We start from the raw sequence: 23050 nt of genomic DNA on the forward strand, positions 1-23050 counted from the left end.
TGCTTGCATCAGTTACCTGATGTGGAATAGAGTTCCATGTAGTCATGGCTCTATGTAGTACTGTGCGCCTCCCATAGTCTGTTCTGTGGAGAGACCCCAGGTGGCATGTCTTGTGGGGTATGCATGGGTGTCTGAGATGTGTGCTAGTCATTTAAACAGACAGCTCTGTGCTTTCAACAAGTCCATTTCTACTTTGAGCCAGGAGAGATTAACATGCATATTATTAATGTTATTGTACATCCAAGGGTCAGCTGTGCTGCCCTGTTCTTTCTTTTTTACCCCCCTTTTTCTCCCCCTTTTCGTGGTATCCAATTGTTAGTAGTTACTATCTTGTCCCATCGCTACAACTCCCGTACGGGTTCGGGAGAGACGAAGGTTGAAAGCCATGTGTCCTCCGAAAACACAACCCAACCAAGCCGCACTGCTTCTTAACACAGCGCGCATCCAACCCGGAAGCCAGCTGCACCAATATGTCGGAGGAAACACTGTGCACCTGGCGACCTAGTTAGCGTGCACTGCGCCTGGTCCGCCACAGGAGTCGCTAGTGCATGATGAGACAAGGATATCCCTACCGGCCAAACTCTCCCTAACCCGGACGACGCTAGGCCAATTGTGTGAGGGAAACCTGTTTGTCTTCCAGAGATTTGAGACTGGGACGGAAGTTCACCTTCCAGCAGGACAATGACCCTAAACATACTGCTACAACAACACTCGAGTGGTTTAAGGTGAAACATTTTAAATGTCTTGGAATGGCCTAGTCAAAGCCCAGACCTCAATCCAATTGAGAATCTGTGGTATGACTTAAAGATTTGCTGTACACCAGCGGAACCCATCCAACTTGAAGGAGCTGGAGCAGTTTTGCCTTGAAGAATGGGCAAAAATCCCAGTGGCTAGATGTGCTAAGCTTATAGAGACATACCCCAAGAGACTTGCAGCTGTAATTGCTGTAAAAGGTTATTCTACAAAGTATTGACTTTGGGGGAGTGAATAGCTGTTATGCACGCTCAAGTTTTCTGTTTTTTTTGTCTTATTTCTTGTCTGTTTCACACCCAAAAATATTTTGCATCTTCAAAGTGGTAGGCATGTTGTGTAAATCAAATGATTAAAAAAAAGAGGTTGTAAGGCAACAAAATAGGAAAAATGCCAAGGGCGTGAATACTTTCGTATCTGGTCAAATACAATTTTTTCTAAAACTTTACTAAGGGTTGGTAACAAGCTGATTCGTTGATTATTTGAGCCAGTAAAGGGGGCTTTACTATTCTTAGGTAGCAGAATTACTTTTTCTTCCCTCCAGGCCTGAGGGCACACACTTTCTAGTAGGCTTAAATTGAAGATATAGAAAATAGGAGTGGCAATATCGTCCGCTACTATCCTCAGTAATTTTCCATCCAAGTTGTCAGACTTTGGTGACTTGTCATTATTGGTAGACAACAACATTTTTTTCATCTCTTCCACACTCACTTTACGGAGTTCCAAATTAAAATGATTGTCTTTCATGATTTGGTCAGATATACTTGGATGTGTAGTGTCAGCATTTGTTGCTGGCATGTCATCCCTAAATTTGCTAATCTTGCCAATGAAAAAATCATTAAAGTAGTTGGCAATATCAGTCACTTTTGTTATGAATGAGCCATCTGATTCAATGAATGATGGAGCTGAGTTTGCCTTTTTTCCCAAAATGTCATTGAAGGTGCTCCAAAGCTTTTTACTCTCGTCCATTGTCATTTACCTTTTGTTTAATAGTGTCGTTTCCTTTTCTTTTTATTTCATTTAGTCACATGATTTCTAAATTTGCAGTACGTTTGCCAATTGGTTGTGCAGCCAGACTTATTTGCCATTCCTTTTGCCTAATCAAATCAAATCAAATTGTATTGGTCACATACACATGGTTAGCAGATGTTATTGTGAGTGTAGCGAAATGCTTGTGCTTCTAGTTCCGACAGTGCAGTAATATCTAACAAGTAATCTTACAATTCCACAACAACTACCTAATACACACAAATCTAAAGGGATGGAAAATTAATATGTACATATAAATAAATATATGGATGAGCGATAACTGAGCGTGGCATAGGCAAGATGCAATAGATAGTATAAAATACAGTATATACACATGAGATTAGTATTTAAGATATGTAAACATGATTAAAGTGGCATTATTAAGGTGACTACTGATCCATTTATTAAAATAAATAGTAGTAAATAGTAGTAACAGTATTTAAATTAAAATACAACTGATCCATTTATTTAAAAATAACTTACGAACTGTTTGCCACCAGTGGCAATAAATATTATTGTTGCCAATGGTTGCCGCAGATTCATAACTAATGGCAAACATTTTTTTGTGGCACACTATTTAGTTTGCAGCAAATTTGCCACAACATATACTTTTTTGTAAGGTAATAAAGGTAAGGCAAACACACACGCGTGTGCGAACATTGGGAAGGGACATGTTTTGAATGGACCACGTGTGTTTGTGAGTGATTTGAGGGAGTCAGTGTGTGTAGATGTGTAAAGGTTTTGGCATACAGTGTTATAGGCTCAGGTGCATGAAGAGAGAAACAGCGATACAGACAGACGGGGGTTATGTCAGGGAGGACCCCAGTCTTCATTAGTTCTAGGGGCCTCTGAGGTTCTGGGCAGCCAGGCTAGAGAGCCAGTCAGGCAGGAGAGCAAGCCTCATTAAGAGGACACCCAGGGCTGGCCTGAAGCACCATGCAGCCACCAGCCACTAACTGTCCTTTCTCTGTCTAACAACCAACGGCTTGTCCTGTCTTGTATCGGAGATGCTGAGTCAGGGGAGAGGGCTGTTGTCTTCACTCTTCACATTTTGTGTACTGTACTGTGCAGTAGAGGTCTTCAAAGATAAGCGTTATATTAAAGGAGTAACTCCGGTAGGCCTTAAACATTCTTCCTCACCTCAAGTTCAACTGTTGGAGTCAGTGTGCGCTGCCTTCATAGGCCTGCGGTAGGCTTGGCTAATCCTAATAATAGCCATACCACACCAAACCTTCACAAAAGTTCCTTAACTTTATTAGGGTAACATCAAAAGTAAGTCAAGTCCTTGTTTATAGGGATAATACGAACAGGTTATTTTGGCATGAAATTAATGTTTGTGGGACCTCCCGAGTGGCAAAGGCACTGCTTTGCACTGCTTGAGGTGTCACTACGGCAGGGTAGCCTAGTGGTTAGAGTGTTGGACTAGGAACCGGAAGGTTGCAAGTTCAAATCCCTGAACTGACAAGGTACAAATCTGTCGTTCTGCCCCTGAACAGGCAGTTAACCCACTGTTCCTAGGCCGTCATTGAAAATAAGAATTTGTTCTTAACTGACTTGCCTAGTTAAATAAAGGTAAAATAAAAAATAAATAAACAGCCCCGGGTTCAATCCCAGGCTGTGTCACAGCCGGCTGTGACTGGGAGACCCATGATGCGGCGCACAATTGGCCCAGCATCGTCCGGGTTAGGGGAGAGTTTGGCCGGCCGGGATTTCCTTGTCCCATCACTCTCTAGCGAATTCTTGTGTCGGGCCGCTGACTTTGGTCGCCAGCTGTACGACACATCGGTGCGGCTGGCTTCCGAGGTTAAGCGAACAGTGTGGCTTGGCAGGGTCGTGTTTCAGAGGACGACTGGCTCCCGACCTAAGATTCTCCCGAGCCATACAGGAGCTGCAGCAATGGGACAATGTAAGTACCAATTGGATATCATGAAAAAGGATGTAACTGTACAAAACGAAATAAAAAAAATAAGTACATATTTGCATCTTGCCCTCTTTGGGGTTTCCTTTTCATTGTTTGAGCATAGTAGGCCTACGGTAATTCTATTATATTGCGGCAGCTGGAACTTAATTTGGCCAATGAAAATGGCTCAACAGAAGGCTGAGCCTATGCAGCTATTACCAACAAGTGTGATTGCCTACCGTATTGTGACAGCAATAGGCTAATGCTATTTATTTTACAGCATGCCTATAATAATAATAAATATTATTATTAATGGCTAAACAATTGATAACAAATAAAAATCAAAAATAAATGAAAGGTAGAAAATTGCATCAAACCTGATGCGCCAACGTTCTTCTCCTCTTTGTCCACTACAATATTAAAACTTGTCCCCTAGGACATCCCATTTGTTGACTTCTTTTCACTATACCCTTTCTCCTCTAACCTTTGCTTTACTTCAATTAAAAATAACTTCATCCTTCGCAATCAACAGTAGCCTAGGCCAAGGCTCCTCCTCAGCAGCAGGGGCACGTGAGGTGAGCAGCTGGATCCAGTTTCAGCTGGACATAAGCTATGTGTTTTATTTTGTTGCATTTGGCTGACACACATAACACGTTTGCACAGTTCTCATCACACAAACAGTAAATTAACAGAGGACAGATCCAGTAGGTAAATTCATTTTAATTGCACATACAGTACCTGAGACCCGTTCGGGTCCCAGGTCGCATCTCAGAATTCCGGGTCTGTTGAACCTGTGAAGACCTTTACTGTGCAGTTAGTTTTCCAACATCTTGTTGTTCCCAAGGTAAATGTATAATGTTTTCAATAGAATGTGTTTGACCTGCGTGCATGTTTTCTGACAATGTTCCCCTGAAATGACCCTCACTTCCCTCATCTCTGTGCATTTCTCTCTCTGTCCCTCTCTTTCTCTCTCTTTTCTCTCTCTCAGGTTCGTGAGATCTTTGCTGGAGGAACCTGAGGTGTCTGTGATCAGAGCAGGGTGCGGTCCAGCCAGCAGCATCATTCACAAGCTGTTTGTCAGCGCTCAGAGGGTAAAACACACTGTCACCACCACCCAGGGAAACAGACAAACTCACACCGTCTCCCACAAGGGCCTGTCCTAAACGCTGTCATGCCACTATCAGCTCACCTGTGTCATGACTATCATTAATCTGATGACTGCTATTTCTCGATTAATTACCTGCTACGTTTAAGTATTACTCAATTAAATTAATCATGTAACAATTAACTCATTAGGAATTTGGGGCACAATGGGAAAAGTTGTTAAGCGACATACTATCTCCCGACTTAATATTTAGAGTGTATCTGAATATCTCTTACATCAATAACAGTCAACTATTAATTATATCCTCATATCAGTCTCATTCTGAATGTCGTTGACTTCATAAATCTGTGATGAATCAGCGATACACAAATTGGCAAAATTATTTATTTACTAACTAACTAAATAATCACACAGAAATACATAAAAACACACACGGTATAGGTTATTGATTACTAACGAAATGCGATGAAAACAGGTCCCTAGTGGACTGACACGATATGACGGCTTGTTACACATTGGATGGGGGGGTGGGGAAAGATAAAGCTTGGGAGAGGCAAATAGAGTGGACTTATTGTACATATATTTGGAAACTACGCTCACCCTAAATATTAATATTTAGCACCCTAACAACCGCTCATTCGAATTAGAAATGCAACATATATTTACGCGTAGATATCTTTCTCTGTCGTCTCTCTGTTGAAACCACTCGATCCGTCTATGGGGAGTAGTTCGATGTAAGTCTCTAGTTATCCACCAGAGGTCACAATGTCCTTCTTAGTTGCAGGCTTCTTTGTCTTGGAGTGTTCTTAGAATGGATACCTCCAGGTGTACCCCACAGTGGTGAGAGGGATCTGTTCTTCCCTCACGTCTTTGGTCAATTGTCCTAGACTACTTCACATACCCAGCTGCAGACTGTGAATATTTGGTCTAGTCTTCACCTTCTTTACTCGTTGAGAGTTTCAGAGGGTCTTACCATTTTCTGGGCTTGTAGTTTTAACCATTTCAACATGTGGACCACATCCTCACATTCTCTGGTCTCAATGGTTGATTATTCAGAGTACAGCTAAGACCACTTTACATTGCGACAGCAACCCGGCATGTTTTGGTCTGATGTAAATTTCGTTAGCAAGTCCATTTAAGCACTCTGGTCTTAGGGGCATTCCAACACGCCGACACGTGGGCGTGGTTACTGACTGGGCCCAGGTTTATATGAACAGCCATTATCTCATTTAGAAGGCTAAAATCAAATTTCTATTTAAAAAAAAAAATATTGTCATACTTCATCATATATTTTATTCAACATTTAGATGCAAACCTGACAACCAGAATGTGTACACCCTCAGAGATACAGTTATTTAGTTATACCATCCTTAATGATATCACAAAATAAAACACTTCTGACAGGATTGTTCTTTAACCTTTCTAGGGCAGGCGTTCCGCTGGCGGAACCCCTTGACAACATTCCGCTGAAAGAGCAACGCGTGAATTTCAAAAATATTCTTTAGAAATATGTAACTTTCACACATTAACTTCTTATGGCTGCAATCCCGTTAACGGGATAATTTTCATCAACAACCGCTGAATTGCATAGCGCCACATTCAAATAATATTACTACAAATATTTATATTCATGAAATCACAAGTGCAATATAGCAAAACACAGCTTAGCCTTTTGTTAATCCACCTGTCGTTTCAGATTTTGAAAATATACTTTACAGCGAAAGCAATCCAAGCGTTTGTTGAAGTTTATCGATCGCTCAACAAAATATTATGAACACTTAGCATCAAAGTAGCTTGGTCACGAAAATCAGAAAAGCAATCAAATAAATCGTTTACCTTTGATGATCTTCGGATGTTTTCACTCACGGGACTCCTAGTTACACAATAAATGTTCCTTTTGTTCCATAAAGATTATTTTTATATACATATAGTTTACCTCAGATTATTTTTAAATACCTCAGTTTGTTTAGCGCGTTAGGTTCAGAAATCCACAGGAAAGAGCGGTCACGACAACGCAGACAAATTCCAAATAGTATCCGTAATGTCCACAGAAACATGTCAAACGTTTTTTATAATCAATCCTCAGGTTGTTTTTAAAATATATAATAGATAATACACCAACCACAACTGTCTTTTTAAGTAAGAGAGGGAAAGGCAATGGCTGCCCAAACTCTGTTGCCCATACAAAACGCTGCTGGCACCCAGCCATACAATGACGCAATGTTATCTTTCTCGCTAATTTTTTTAAATAAAAGCCTGAAACTATGTCTAAAGACTGTTGACACCTCGAGGAAGCGCTAGGAAAAGGAATCTGGTTGATATCCCTTTAAAAATGGAGCAAAGGGAGGCTATGGAACATGGAGTTTTCAAAATAGAAGCCACTTTTCCTCAGGGTTTCGCCTGCAATATCAGTTCTGTTATACTGAGGAGCAGGCCGTAGTGTTATTCACAGAATTAAAGATAGACTTCTCCTTAAATCCCCACCGACCATTTCAGACATTCTTTATGTTAGAAATATTGTTTCATTATCCACTTTTGGATGTTGGAGTTTTGACGGCAAAGTCTCTCTACGGCAAAGTCTCTCTATAGGATTTTCGGCCTTCCATTTCTGCAGAGTGGGGGAGAGTTTCTCCAAGGTATTTATTTATAAAACAGGCTAAACTCCCCCTCTCCTCTCCTGTGGGAGAGAGAGTCTGGTCATCCTCAAACATTTGGCTAGCTGATGGGTCTTTTGGCAGCTGATGGGTCCTTTTGATCCTCACTAAGGAGAGCCTAACAGCCCAGGCAGGAGATGTTATGTTCCCCCCTACTGATCCCCTCCTCCACCCTTGTTCCAGGCCCTGAGAGGCTCCTGGACATCCTGCCTGGCTGAGTAAGAAGAAACATGCTGCTGCTAGTCTGTCTTCTAGTGTGTTTACTTATCACTACTTTCTTCTTGCTTCTTCCTCACAGAGTTAAAGGGTTTAAGTCCATATTTTTGCCCATCACATAATGGAACTCATACCGAGTATAAGAAAAACTTCTGTCAAAGAATGGCTTTGACAGACAAAGGTCCAGTCACTGTAGTTTTAAAGATAAAAAAAAACTGGATTCACCAGACGGAGACATGGAAATCTGTTTTCTGTCCTCTCTGTTATGAGAAGCAGAAAGACAATAAAACAGTTGTCTTTGTTTTATTCAGTCTGATTTGATATGACGGAAGGAAAGGGACACCTGGACTAAATTACTGTCTGTCTATTCTGTGCTTCATGCCGTTCTGAATAGTCTGAGATGATCAGTTAAAAGGCACTTGCGATGATAGATTACCCCTTGCATGCATTATGCTGTATAATTGCACCTGTCTTGGTTCTGAAAGTAAGTGTATGCTTGGCTGTAACACATTGAAATATACTGCCTGCTTTGGCCTTGGCACATCCAACCACACATTTCTTTTTTTGTTCAACATTCAAGTTCGTTTAAAGCCAATAAATGTGTTTTCTTCCGGAGATGAGAGCTGAGAGTTCATCAACAGATTCAGTCCTTGGCCCCAGACCCAGATCTGATTCTTAGAATAATTGAAACTCAAACAGGGAATGAATGTTTGTCTTGGCTCCTTTCCCTGTGCCGTGTGTTGGAAGAAAAAACTGTGTGAAAAAGAGTTGGATTTCAGGAAACTCTCCCAACCCCCCACATCACTTTTTTTTATTCCGTCAAGATGTCTGAGTGTTAAATTATAGCCTGTGTGTTGCCAAGCTCTAAATAGAAAGCTAGTAATTATCCCCAGCATATGTAAATCAGTTAAAATCATCAGCCAATCAAATGAGGTGAGTTTATAGGAAAAGAGGGAGAGGGAGACAGAAGGGAGGAGAAATGTCCTTCCCCACATCCCCTTGAATGATCTGACCCATGTTGACAGTACAACACTAGACTGCTGGTTTGATTGTTGTCTGATTTGCTATGTACAGTGGCAAGAAAAAGTATGTGAACCCTTTGGAATTACCTGGATTTCTGCAAAAATGTGTCATAAAATTTGATCTGATCTTCATCTTACAACAATAGACAAACATAGTGTGCTTAATTAACTTCTTGCTCCTACTTGAGACGCAGATGTCTCAAGTAGACACCTGGAAATGCAAATGCGCTACGCTAAATGCTAAATGTACTCGTTAAAACTCAAACGTTCATCAAAATGCACATGCAGGGTATTGAATTAAAGCTACACTCGTTGTGAACCTAGCCAACAAGTCAGATTTTTAAAATGCTTTTCGGCGAAAGCATGAGAAGCTATTATCTGATAGCATGCAACATCCCAAAATGCCTGAATGCGACGTAAACAAAGATTTAGCGTAGCCGGCGCTACACAAAACGCAGAAATAAAATATAAAACATTCATTACCTTTGACGAGCTTCTTTCTTGGCACTCCTATATGCCCCATAAACATCACTATTGGGTCTTTTTTTCGTTTAAATCGGTCCATATATACCCAAAATAGCTTTCTATGGAAGCTGTGTAATTCAGAAAAAAACATTGTTTTAAAACGCAGCGTCATTTTTTAAAATTAAAAAAGTCGACGATAAACTTTCACAAAACACTTCGAAATACTTTTGTAATCCAACTTTAGGTATTAGTAAACATTTATAATCTATCAAAATGATTACAGGGCGATGTGTATTCAATAGCTCCTCGTCTTCAAATCAATGGCTGAAAATGTGCACCTCACAACATCCTGGCGGAGACCGGAAGAAATTGAATCCAGTTAGTTGGATTTACCAACAAAAAAGTCCCTGGAAAATGACGACAATGGCGACATCGTGTGGAATCTGTAGGAATTGCATGCAGGTCCATAATTAATTTTGTGCCCTTTTAACAACCCATGAAAGTGACGCATGGAAATTATTTTTAGCTTTCAGAGAGCAGTTTTTCTTGCGCTTTTCGATGAAACACACGATCTGTTATAGTCACAGCCGTGATTTAACCAGTTTTAGAAACTTCAGAGTGTTTTCTATCCACACATACTAATCATATGCATATACTATATTCCTGGCATGAGTAGCAGGACGCTGAAAAGTTGCGCGATTTTTAACAGAATGTTCGAAAAAGGAGGGGGTAGACTTAAGAGGTTTTAAACTAATAACACACAAATTATTGTATTTTTCTTGTCTATATTGAATACATAATTTAAACATTCACAGTGTAGGTTGGCAAAAGTATGTGAACCCCGAGGCTAATGACATTTCCAAAAGCTAATCAGGAGTCAGCTAACCTGGAGGAGAGATTGGAGGTGTTGGTTAGAGAAGCCCTGCCAAACAAAAACGCTCACAAAATTTGAGTTTACAATTCACAAGAAGCATTGCCTAATGTGAACCATGCCTCAAACAAAAGAGATCTTAGAAGACCTAAGATTAAGAATTGTTGACTTGCAAAAAGCTAGAAAGGGTTACAAAAGTATCTCTACCTTGATGTTCGTCAGTCCACGGTAAGACAAATTGTCTATAAATGGAGAAAGTTCAGCACTGTTGCTCCTCTCCCTAGGAGTGTCCGTCCTGCAAAGATGACTGTAAGAGCTCAGTGCAGAATACTCAATGAGGTTAAGAAGAATCCCAGAGTGTCAGCTAAAAACGTACAGAAATCTATGAAACATGGTAACATCTCTGTTGACGAGTCTACGATATGTCAAACACTAAACAAGAATGGTGTTCATGGGAAGACATCACTGAAGAAGCCACTGCATTCTAAAAAAAACATTGCTGCATGTCTGAAGTTCACAAAAGAGCACCTGGATGTTCCACAGCACATCTAGCAAAATATTCTGTGGACAGATTAAACTGAAGTTGAGTTGTTTGGAAGTGTCGTGTCTTTACTATCATTAAATTAAGACTTTTATTTTTTATCAAAGATTCTCTGTAATTAGCATTTCGTGATTAACTAATTAATCATGTAACTGTAATTAACTAGGAAGTCAGGGCACCAAGGAAAATATTCAAATTACAAAATTATAATTTTCCTAATATAACTTTTCTGATATTTTCATATCTGATCAATAGTCTTCTGATTTATGAATTCTTCTTTACCTCACATTAGTCGTAAATTGTTGGTTATCTGCACAAACCCAGTCTTCACTATGAGTCATCCATGCATAAATTTTCTTAAATAATTGATTTATTAACTAACTAAACAATCACAGAAGTGCACACACAAACAAACAAAGTAAATATGGTTACAAGAAATGATAGGGGAATGTGCCCTAGTGGGCTAAACCAACATGGTGGCTTGTTGTACTAAAGGGAAGTGGGGGTCGACTGAGATAAGACAACACACAGTTGATAATTATAACAATTGAAATGCTAATCCTTTGCACATGAACGCTCAATCATTCGGGAACAATTGCAATCAATATATATATTTACGCTCAGTGTGTTTTTGGGGTCTCTGTTGAAAGTTTGTTTCTGTTGGTGAATTTGTCCGCCCTCTCTGTCGTGGTTAGAATGGATAGTTCAGAGTGACATTCATTAATGTCGTTATGGATAGATGTTTCGGCGGTTGTCGGTCTTCGCATTCAATGATACCGAATTCCTAGCTGCAGACTAGTAATTAATATCAAAGACTTGTTCTTATTCTGTCGGTATCGATAGTCTTAAGAGTTTAACCACATGGGATGGTTAAAAGATTCAGCAGTCTGGTCTGCAACCTTTTGTCCTCTCGTAATTGAGAGCAACATGGTCTGTTGAAAAATTCTCAAGGTGGGGGTTTTATTCGGAATTGCAGAAAAGGGCCTGTCCCAGGATGCCCGACCCTAACTGTGCTCATGGGCGGTCCTCTGATTTAGTTCAACTCAAAAGGGAATTGGAGTTCATCTTATACAACAATTAGATGTAAACCTCATATCTGAGGCTATTATATAAACAGCGTTATGGTATTGTCTCCCATGAGTTTCACAAAATTGTACCAAACAGACCAGTTCGTAGCTGGATTCTTCATCGATCTTTTATACCTTCTCCAGAACAAAAATGTTGTTCGGACCTCAAGTTCTGTGAGGTAGAAGAAATTCCTTTGTTCTCTATGAAACTTCACTCCCTCTATATTCTGTGGCCATTAGGAGACTCTCTCTGAACACAGCAGCCTGGGTGTAGGAGACAGGGGGGTAGGGGGGTGGTGCATAGAAAAGGCCGGTACAGAGGGAGGGGTGGTCGCTGTACCCAAAGAGGACAACGTCATGACAGAAGGAACAGACAACACTATGTGTGGAGAGAAAAAAAGGCACAGCACACCAACATCAAAACCTCATCCAACTGTAAAGTATGGTGGAGGGAGCGTCATGGTTTGGGGCTGCTTTGCTGCCTCAGGGCCTGGAGAGCTTGCTATCATCGACAGAAAATGAATTCCCAACTTTATCAAGACATTTTGCAGGAGAATGTAAGGCTATCTGGCTGCCAATTGAAGCTCAAAAGAAGTTGGGTAATGCAACTGGACTACAACCCAAAACACAGAAGTAAATCAACAAAGAATGGGTTCAACAGAAGAAAATACGCCTTCTGGAGTGGCCCAGTTAGAGTCCTGACCTCAACCTGATTTAAAGTGCTGTGGCATGACCTCGAGTGTGGTTCACCCCAGACATCCTAAGAATATTACTGAACTGAAACAGTTTTGTAAAGATGAATGGTCCAAAATTCCTCCTGGCCGTGCAGGTCTGATCCGCAACTACAGAAAACGAGTTTATTGCTGCCAGAAAACGTATAATCGTTTGTGTGTTATTAGCATAAGCAGACTGTGTTTGTCTATTGTTGTGACATACAGTTGAAGTCAGTTTTTCACAATTCCTGACATTTAATCCTAGTAAAAATTCCCTGTCTCAGGTCAGTTAGGATCACCACTTCATTTTAAGAATGTGAAATGTCAGAATAATAGCAGAGATAATGATTTATATGAGCTTTTATTTCTTTCATCACATTCCCAGTGAGTCAGAAGTTTACATACACTCAATTAGTATTTGGTAGCATTGCCTTTAAATTGTTTAACTTGGGTCAAATATTTCGGGTAGCCTTCCACAAGCTTCCCACAATAAGTTGGGTGAATGTTGGCCCATTCCTCCTGACAGAGCTGGTGTAACTGAGTCAGGTTTGTAGACCTCCTTGCTCACACACGCTTTTTCAGTTCTGCCCACACATTTTCTATAGGATTGAGGTCAGGGCTTTGTGATGGCCACTCCAATACCTTGACTTTGATGTCCTTAAGCAATTTTGCCACAACTTTGGAAATATGCTTGGGGTCATTGTCCATTTGGAAGACCAATTTGTGACAAAGCTGTAACTCCCTAATTGATGTCTTGAGACGTTGCTTCAATATATCCAGATAAGTTCCCTACCTGATGATGCCATCTATTTTGTGAAGTGCACCAGTCCCTCCAGCAGCAAAGCACCCCCACAACATGATGCTGCCACCCCCGTGCTTCACAGTTGAGATGTTGTTCTTCGGCTTGCAAGCCTCCCCCTTTTTCCTCCAAACATGACGATGGTCATTATGGCCAAACAGTTCTATTTTTGTTTCATCAGACCAGAGGACATTTCTCCAAAAATGATGATCTTTATCCCCATGTGCAGTTGCAAACCGTAGTCTGGCTTTTTTATGGCGGTTTTGGAGCAGTGGCTTCTTCCTTGCTGAGCGGCCTTTCAGGTTATGTTGATATAGGACTCGTTTTACTGTGGATATAGACACTTTTGTACCTGTTTCCTCCAGCATCTTCACAAGGTCCTTTGCTGTTGTTCTGGGATTGATTTGCACTTTTCACACCAAAGTACATTCATCTCTAGGAGAGAACGCGTCTCCTTCCTGAGCGGTATGATGGCTGCATGGTCCCATGGTGTTTATACTTGTATTGTATTGTTTGTACAGATGAAGATGGTACCTTCAGGCATTTGGAAATTGCTCCCAACGATGAACCAGAGTTGTGGAGGTCTACATTTTTTTTCGGAGGTCTATAGCCTATCAGAAGCTTCTTGAGCCATGACATTTTTGGGAATTTTCCAAGCTGTTTAAAGGCACAGTCAAATTAGTGTATGTAAACTTCTGACCCACTGGAATTGTGATACAGTGAATTATAAGTGAAATAATCTGTCTGTAAACAATTATTGGAAAAATTACTTGTGTCATGCAGAAAGTAGATGTCCTAACTGACTTGCCAAAACTATGGTTTGTTAACAAGAAATTTGTGGAGTGGTTGAAAAACTAGTTTTAATAACTCCAACCTTAGTGTATGTTAAGTTCCGAATTCAACTGTAGATGAAGATCAGATCAAATGTTATGACCAATTTATGCAGAAATCCAGGTAATTCCAAAGAGTTCACATACTTTTTCTTGCCACTGTATGTATAGAATTTGATGCATTCGCTGGGAGGAATGGCATGTATTCTCAAGCAGAACCTAATCCTATTTCTAATTCCCTGACTTTGTCATTTTGTCTTCTTCTGTTTATTTGGTTGTTTTCCTGTTTGTTCGTTCTCTATTATGTTATTATATATATTTTGGTCTCTTTTACCACTCATGTCAAGCTGGCTGATTACACCAGTGAGGAAGTAACCACTAGTAGTATCCCCCCCCCCCCCATGCCCCTAGTTCATCCCTCCAACCCCCCAGTCCATTCATCCTTCCATCCACCCCCTCCATACCCACCTCCTTGTCTTCTCCCTCCATCTCCCTGTCAAGCAGCTCTGACCCTGAGGTTCAGGCTACCTGAGGCAGCCAGGGAGGGATACGGACGGTTATGGTCTGTAACAGTGAACCGCTGCAATTTCCAGACCTCCATAATACAAAGGAGAAACACAGGGTTCTTAAAACAATGCCACTTACCATGTTTTTAACCTCCCCCTGACCTTTTACCTAACTACCTCCCCTCTCTCCTCCTCCCATCCATCTATTCTTCTAACCACCTGCCTGTTATTTTAGCGCCAATCAGTATTTTTTGTTGGATCTCTATTTGCTCTCATTCTCTGTTGGTGGGTCTGTATTGATAAACATGGATATTCTAGGTGGATGTGGAGATTGGTATATTAGATACTAGTTTTAGCATGTTGGTTTAGTATGCACACCGGGGGTATTCAAGCAGGGGTCCTCAGAAATATATATATTTTTAAAGTGCATTTAAAAATATATTTATTAATATCACTAGCAACAACAGAATAAATATATATCTTTTTTTATTATCTCACTCATCTACACACAATAACCCATAATGGCAAAGTGAAAACATGTTTTTAGAAATTTTAGCTAATGTATTGAAAATGAAATAAAGAAATATCTGATTCACACAAGTATTCACACCCCTGAGTCAAAACATGTTAGAATCACATTTGGCAGCAATTACAGCTGTGCAACTTTCTGACTAAGTCTCTAAGAGCTTTGCACACCTGGATTGTACAATATTTGAGCGTTATTCTTTTAAAAAATTCTTCAAACTTTGTCAAGTTGGTTGTTGATCAATTGCAAGACAGACATTTTTCAAGCCGATTTAAGTCAAAACTGTAACGAGGCCTTGGGAACATTCAATGTCTTCTTGGTAAGCAACTCCAGTTTAGATTTGGCCTTGTGTTTTAGGTTATTGTCCTGCTAAAAGGTGAACTCATCTCCCAGTGTCTGTTGGAAAGCAGACTGAACCAGGTTTTCCTCTAGGATTTTGCCTGTGCTTAGCTCTATTCGGTTTCTTTTTATCTGAAGAAAAAAAAAACTCCCTAGTCCTTGCCGATGACAAGCATACCTATAACATGATGCACCCACCATGCTTGAAAATATGAGTGCTGTGTATTCAGGACAAAAAGTTCATTTCTTTGCCAACATTTTCCAGTTTTAATTTAGTGCCTTATTTCAAACAGGATGCATGTTTTGAAATATTTGTATTCTGTACAGGCTTCCTTCTTTTCACTCTGTCATTTAGGTTAGTATTGTTTTAACTACAATGTTGTTGATTCATCCTCAGTTTTCTCCTATCACAACCATTAAACTCTGTAATTGTTTTCAACTCATAATTGGCCTCAATCCCTGAGCGGTTTCCTTCCTCTCCGGCATCTGAGTTAGGAGGGACTCCTGTATCTTTGAAGTGACTGGGTGTATTGATACCCAATCCAAAGTGTAATTAGTAACTTCACACTGCTTTTTACCCGTCTACCAATAGGTGCCCTTCTTTGCGAGGCATTGGAAAACCTCCCTGGTCTTTGTGGTTGAATCTGTGTTTGAAATTCACTGCTCGACTGAGGGACCTTACAGATAATTGTATGTGTGGGGTACAGAGATGAGGTAGTCATGTTAGTTATTGCACACAGAGTGAGTCCATGCAACTTATTATGTGACTTGTTTTTACTTATTTAGGCTTGCCATAACAAAGGGGTTGAATACTTATAGACTCAATACATTTTAGCTTTTCGTTTAAATTAATTTGTACAAATTTCTAAAAACATAATTCCACTTTTAATTTATGAGGTATTCTGCGTAGGCCAGTGACAGAATATCTCATTTTAAAACATTTTAAATTCAGGCCGTAACACAACGAAATGTGGAAAATGTCAAGGGGTATGAATACTTTCTGAAGGCACTGAACCTACAGTAGAAAAGAGGAGAACGTCTTATTTATAATGATGTCAATGTTATTTCTCTACTCTCAATATTGATGAAATTACACTCATAGGAACTAATTACACTCACTGGAGTATCTGACATAGGCTTTGAAAAAGCTCGCGTAAATAGGCTACCAGTGCGGCAAGTGCTGCTGGTAAGCTTTCTTGACTTGGACATTCATTTTTGCCAAGACATGGCTAACCTTTGTTTAAACTGCTGCTCTTAGCGAAAATGTGTTTGGAGTTACCGTTCTAGCTAATAGGCTATGTTAGAATTTTTACACTTCCTCTTTCAATTATAATGTGGGGAGGTCAACAAAATTAAAAACTGTTTGCCAAATCTATTAATTTTAAAAAAGTTGATTACTTCACCATAGCAACACCCGTAGCATGCGCTCCAGCAGGTTTATTTCACTGGTCATCCCTAAAGCCAACACTTCCTTTGGCTGTGTTTCCTTCCAGTTCTCTGCTGCCAATGACTGGAACGAATGGCAAAAATCACTGAAGCTGGAGTCTTATATCTCCCTCTCTAACTTTAAGCATCAGCTGTCAGAGCAGCTTACCAATCACTGTACCTGTACACAGCCAATCTGTAGATAGCACACCCAACTACCTCATCCCCATATTTGAACTTATCCTCTTGCTCTTTTGCACCCCAGTATCTCTACTTGCACATCATCATCTGCACATCTATCACTACAGTGTTTATGCTAAATTGTAATTATTTCGCCTCTATGGCCTATTTATTGCCTTACCTCCATACTCTCCTACATTTGCACACACTGTACATAGATTTTTATATTGTGTTATTGACTGTACGTTTATTTATGCGTAACTCTGTGTTGTTGTATGTGTCAAACTGCTTTGCTTTAACCTTGGCCAGGTCGCAGTTGCAAATGAGAACTTGTTCTCAACTAGCCTACCTGGTTAAATAAAGGTGAAATAAAAAATAAAAATCATTCACCTGATGATAGGACAAGACATATACAGTAGGAAAACAAATGTTTTTGGTCACTTTTGATGGGGGTCCCTGGGTCTCCGGTTTGCCTGGGAGGGGGTCCTTGGGCAAGATAAGGTTGAAGACCCATGCTGTATACTAGGGAGTAGTACAGTCATGGCCAAAAGTTTTCAGAATGACACAAATATACATTTTCAAGAAGTCTGCTGCTTCTTTAGATATTTTTGTCAGATGTCACTATGGAATACTGAAGTATAATTACAAGCATTTCATAAGTGTCAAAGGCTTTTATTGACAATTACATGAAGTTGATGCAAAGAGTCAATATTTGTAGTGTTGACCCTTCTTTTTCAAGACCTCTGTAATCCGCCCTGGCATGCTGTCAATGAACTTCTGGGCCACATCCTGACTGATGGCAGCCCATTCTTGCATAATCAATGCTTGGAGTTTGTCAGAACTTGTGAGTTTTTGTTTGTCCACCCGCCTCTTGAGGATTGACCACAAGTTCTCTATGGGATTAAGGTCTGGGGAGTTTCCTGGCCATGGACCCAAAATATCTATGTTTTGTTCCCCGAGCCACTTTTGCCTTATGTCAAGGTGCTCCATCATGCTGGAAAGGGCATTGTTCGTCACCAAACTGTTCCTGGATGGTTGGGAGAAGTTGCTCTCGGAGGATGTGTTGGTAACATTCTTTATTCATGGCTGTGTTCTTAGACAAAATTGTGAGTCAGCCCACTCTCTTGGCTGAGAAGCAACCCAACACATGAATGGTCTCAGGATGCTTTACTATTGGCATGACACAGGACTAATGGTAGTGCTCACCTTTAGTTTTTTCCGGATGCCCGAAACAATCGGAAAGGGGATTCATCAGAGAAAATTACTTTACCCCAGTCCTCAGCAGTCCAATCCCTGAACCTTTTGCAGAATATCAGTCTGTCCCTGATGTTTTTCCTGGAGAGAAGTGGCTTGTTTGCTGCCCTTCTTTACACCAGGCCATCTTCCATGGTCTTTGCCTCACTGTGCATGCAGATGCACTCACACCTGCCTGATGCCATTCCTGAGCAAGCTCTCTACTGGTGGTGCCCCGATCCCGCAGCTGAATCAACTTTAGGAGACGGTCCTGTCGCTTGCTGGACTTTCTTGGGCGCCCTGAAGCCGCCTTCACAACAATTGAACCGCTCTCCTTGAAGTTTTTGATGATCTGATAAATGGTTGATTTAGGTGCAATCTTACTGGCAGCAATATCCCTTTTTGTGCAAAGCAATGATGATGGCACGTGTTTCCTTGCAGGTAACCATGGTTGACAGAGGAAGAACAATGATTCCAAGCACCACCCTCCTTTTGAAGCTTCCAGTCTGTTATTCGAACTCAATCAGCATGACAGAGTGATCTCCAGCCTTGTCCTCGTCAACACTCACACCTGTGTTAACGAGAGAATCACTGACATGATGTCAGCTGGTCCTTTTGTGGCAGGGCTGAAATGCAGTGGAAATGTTTTTTGGGGATTCAGTTCATTTGCATGGCAAAGAGGGACTTTGCAATTAATTGCAATTCATCTGATCACTCTTCATAACATTCTGGAGTATATGCAAATTGCCATCATACAAACTGAGGCAGCAGACTTTGTGAAAATTAATATTCGTGTCATTCTCAATACTTTTGGCCATGACTGTATGTTTCTGTATATACAGTAGGCTAGGTGTATCCTGCTGTTTAGTATGTACACTAAAGTAGTGGCAGGTTGCTGGTTAGGTATATGCTAGTTTTAGCCTGCTGGTTTTCTATTTAAGTATTGGTAGGTTGTTGTGTTCTGTCTGGTCAGGTACAGTGCATTTAGAAAGTTTTCAGTATTTACACATTTTGTTACGTTACAGCGTTATTCCAAAATGTATTCAATATATTTTACCTCCTCAATCTACACACAATACTCCATAATGACAGTAAAAAAATATATAAAATTGTGCAAATGTATAAAAATATATAAATCAGAAGTAACCTATTTACATAAGAATTCAGACCCTTTTCTATGAGCTCAAGTGCATCCTGTTTCCATTGATCAACTTAAAAATATATATATATTTCACCTTTTATTTAGCCAGGTAGGCAAGTTGAGAACAAGTTCTCATTTACAACTGCGACCTGGCCAAGATTAATGCAAAGCAGTTCAACACAGACAACAACACAGAGTTACACATGGAATAAACAAAACAATACAGTCAATAATACAGTTGAAGAAAATCTATATACAGTGTGTGCAAATGAGGTAAGAAAAGGGAGGTAAGGCAATAAATATGCCATGGTGGCGAAGTAATTACAATATACCAATTAGACACTAGAGTGATTGATGTGCAGAAGATGAATGTGCAAGTAGAGATACAGGGGTGCAAAGGAGCAAGATAAATAAATACAGTATGGGGATGAGGTAGTTGAATGGGCTATTTACAGATGGGCTATGTACAGGTGCAGTGATCTGTGAGCTGCTCAGACAGCTGGTGCTTAAAGCTAGTGAGGGAGGTAAGAGTCTCCAGCTTCAGTGATTTTTGCAATTTATTCCAGTCATTGGCAGCAGAGAACTGGAAGGAAAGGCGGCCAAAGGAAGAATTAGCTTTGGGGGTGACTAGAGAGATACCTGTTGGAGCGCGTGCTACGGGTGGGTTCTGCTATGGTGACCAGTGAGCTGAGATAAGGCGGGGCCTTACCTATCAGAGACTTGTAGATGACCTGAAGCCAGTGGGTTTGGCGACAAGTATGAAGCGAGGGCCAGCCAACGGGAGAGTACAGGTTGCAGTGGTGGGTAGTATATGGGGCTTTGGTGACAAAACTAATGGCACTGTGATAGACTGCATACAATTGGTTGAGTAGAGTGTTGGGAGCTATTTTGTAAATTACATCGCCGAAGTCAAGGATCGGTAGGATGGTCAGTTTTACGAGCGTATGTTTGGCAGCATGAGTGAAGGATGCTTTGTTGCGAAATAGGAAGCCAATTCTGGAAATGCATACACCTGTCTATATAAGGTCCCACAGTTGACAGTACATTTCAGAGCAAAAACCAAGCCATGAGGTCGAAGGAATTGTCAGTAGAGCTCTGAGACAGGTTTGGGGAAGGGTACCAAAACATTTCTGCAGCATTGAAGGTCCCCAAGAACACAGTGGCATCCATCATTCTGAAATGGAAGAAGTTTGGAACCACCAAGACTCTTCCTAGAGCTGGCCGCCCGGCCAAACTGAGCAATCGGGGGAGAATAGCATTGGTCAGGAAGGTGACCAAGAACCTGATAGTAACTCTGACAGAGCTCTAGAGTTCCTCTGTGGAGATTGGAGAACCTTCCAGAAGGACAACTATCTCTGCGGCACTCCACCAATCAGGCCTTTATGGTAGAGTGGCCAGAGGGAAGCCACTCTTCAGTAAAAGGCACATGACAGCCCACTTGGAGTTTGCCAAAAGCCACCTAAAGGACTCTCAGACTATGAGAAACAAGATTCTCCGGTCTGATAAAACCAAGATTGAACTCTTTGGCCTGAATGCCAAGCGTCTAACATTTCCTGAGAGACCTGAAAATAGCTGTGTATCGACGCTTGTCATCCAACCTGACAGAGCTTGAGAGGATAAGCAGAGAAGAATGGGAGAAGCTCCCCAAATACAGGTGTGCCAAGCTTGTATCGTCATTCCCAGGAAGAATCAAGGCTGTAATCACTGTTGAAGGTGCTTCAACAAAGTACTGAGTAAAGGGTCTGAATTCTTATGTGAATGTGATATTTCATTTTATTTATTTATTTTTGGGGTTGATTTAATAAAAATGTTTTTGCTTTGTCATTATGGGGTATTGTGTGTAGATTGATGAGGGGGAAAATAATAATGTAATCCATTTTAGAATAAGTGCAAAAATGTGGAAAAAAGTCTAGGGGTATGAATTCTTTCCAAATGCACTGTATATACTAGTTTTAGCCTGCTGGTTTTATAGTTAAGTGTTTTGGTAGATTGTTGTGTTTGATACCAGTTGGCTTTAGATATTAGCATAGTGTGGCTTTGTTGTGTTTGATACCAGTTGGCTTTAGCAATTAGCATAGTGTGGCTTTGTTGTATTTTATACCAGTTGGCTTTAGCAATTAGCATAGTGTGGCTTTGTTGTGTTTGATACCAGTTGGCTTTAGATATTAGCATAGTGTGGCTTTGTTGTATTTTATACCAGTTGGCTTTAGATATTAGCATAGTGTGGCTTTGTTGTGTTTGATACCAGTTGGTTTTAGATATTAGAATAGTGTGGCTTTGTTGTGTTTGATACCAGTTGGCTTTAGATATTAGCATAGTGTGGCTTTGTTGTGTTTGATACCAGTTGGCTTTAGATATTAGCATAGTGTGGCTTTGTTGTGTTTGATACCAGTTGGCTTTAGATATTAGCATAGTGTGGCTTTGTTGTATTTTATACCAGTTGGCTTTAGATATTAGCATAGTGTGGCTTTGTTGTGTTTGATACCAGTTGGCTTTAGATATTAGCATAGTGTGGCTTTGTTGTGTTTGATACCAGTTGGCTTTAGATATTAGCATAGTGGGGCTTTGTTGTGTTTGATACCAGTTGGCTTTAGATATTAGCATAGTGTGGCTTTGTTGTGTTTGCATCCCTCCAGAGTTATGCTGTGCCCCACCGAAAAAAATGCAAACATTGATCTGGAAGCAAGCACTGCATCGCTCCAGCCCACTAAATGTCTCCTTACCTTTCCTCGCCTTAGATGAGATTTTGGGAGATGTGAGCAGGCATTTGTTAATTTGTAATCAGCTTGTTAATTTATGTAATTTGTTGCTGCTCAGTAAAAATAGATTGTGTTAATTTGCCGCTGTCGTTTTCCAGTACAGTCGCTTTCTCTTGCGCCAGCTCTGATCGCTGTCAAGGTTGTTTCATTCCCCCATGACTTAGAATATGGAGCAATAGAATGAGTTGTATGTTTTCCTTAGTCTCAGGTGTCATACTCTCATTGGTGGAGTGTAGTATGTGACTAAGGTCATGCTTAGGCTGCCTAAAAATATATTGTGGCCCAGTTTCATTTTTATTTGGCTTTTTCTATGGAAAGTCTACTGTGTCTCTGCATTCTCCATTTTGTGTCGACCTGAATGTTAGCCACCTTGACTTCTGTTTGCCCCATCCCCACAGGCTGCTTTATTGGCTCCATTGGAAGAAGACACAGGACGTGGGGGTGGCACAGAAAGCCATTGGGAGGTGCCAGTGTGCCAGATATCCCTCCCCCTGCAGGGCGTGAGATCCTGCTGCGTACATGTGTCCCGCGGCCCGCGCCCTACTCCAAGGCCCTCCTTCAACGCCTCATCTGTGTCCTGATGAGAGACGAATTCAGGCTGGTTGGGGCCTTCTCATCCGACACCTCCTTTTTCTGAGAGGGATAGGGACTGGTCTGGAAGATGAACCAGGGAGTTTTGTTGGTAGGTCGGATGTGCATTTGGGCTCTGTGGTCAGTGACTGAAGTAAGGCTGTGTGTGCTGCATTGCATTATGGGTGGAGCTATGGGATAATATGTGGTTTGATTGGTTCAAAACTGAAAGCTCCACCCATCTCAGGGCTCTCGCACCATCTCAGTGGTCTCCTGGGAACATCAGAGTAACAGAACGGAGGCCGGCGAGTGGCCCATACTCATGACATTATCACTCTGTTCGACGACTCATATCAGACTGTTGGTTGGTTCCCAGAGGGCTACTGTCTATGCTGGTTTAAGTCTCTCC

At 40.9% G+C, this 23050-nt stretch overlaps 1 pseudogene; it reads left to right on the top strand.

Moving 5' to 3' along the window:
* Positions 1 to 22708, top strand: part of LOC139380125 (rab3 GTPase-activating protein catalytic subunit-like) — a 67886-nt pseudogene extending 45178 nt beyond the window's left edge.
* Positions 22709 to 23050: the final 342 nt, after the last annotated feature.

Source organism: Oncorhynchus clarkii, chromosome 22 (genome assembly GCF_045791955.1).
Source record: "Oncorhynchus clarkii lewisi isolate Uvic-CL-2024 chromosome 22, UVic_Ocla_1.0, whole genome shotgun sequence".
Lineage (NCBI taxonomy): Eukaryota > Metazoa > Chordata > Actinopteri > Salmoniformes > Salmonidae > Oncorhynchus > Oncorhynchus clarkii.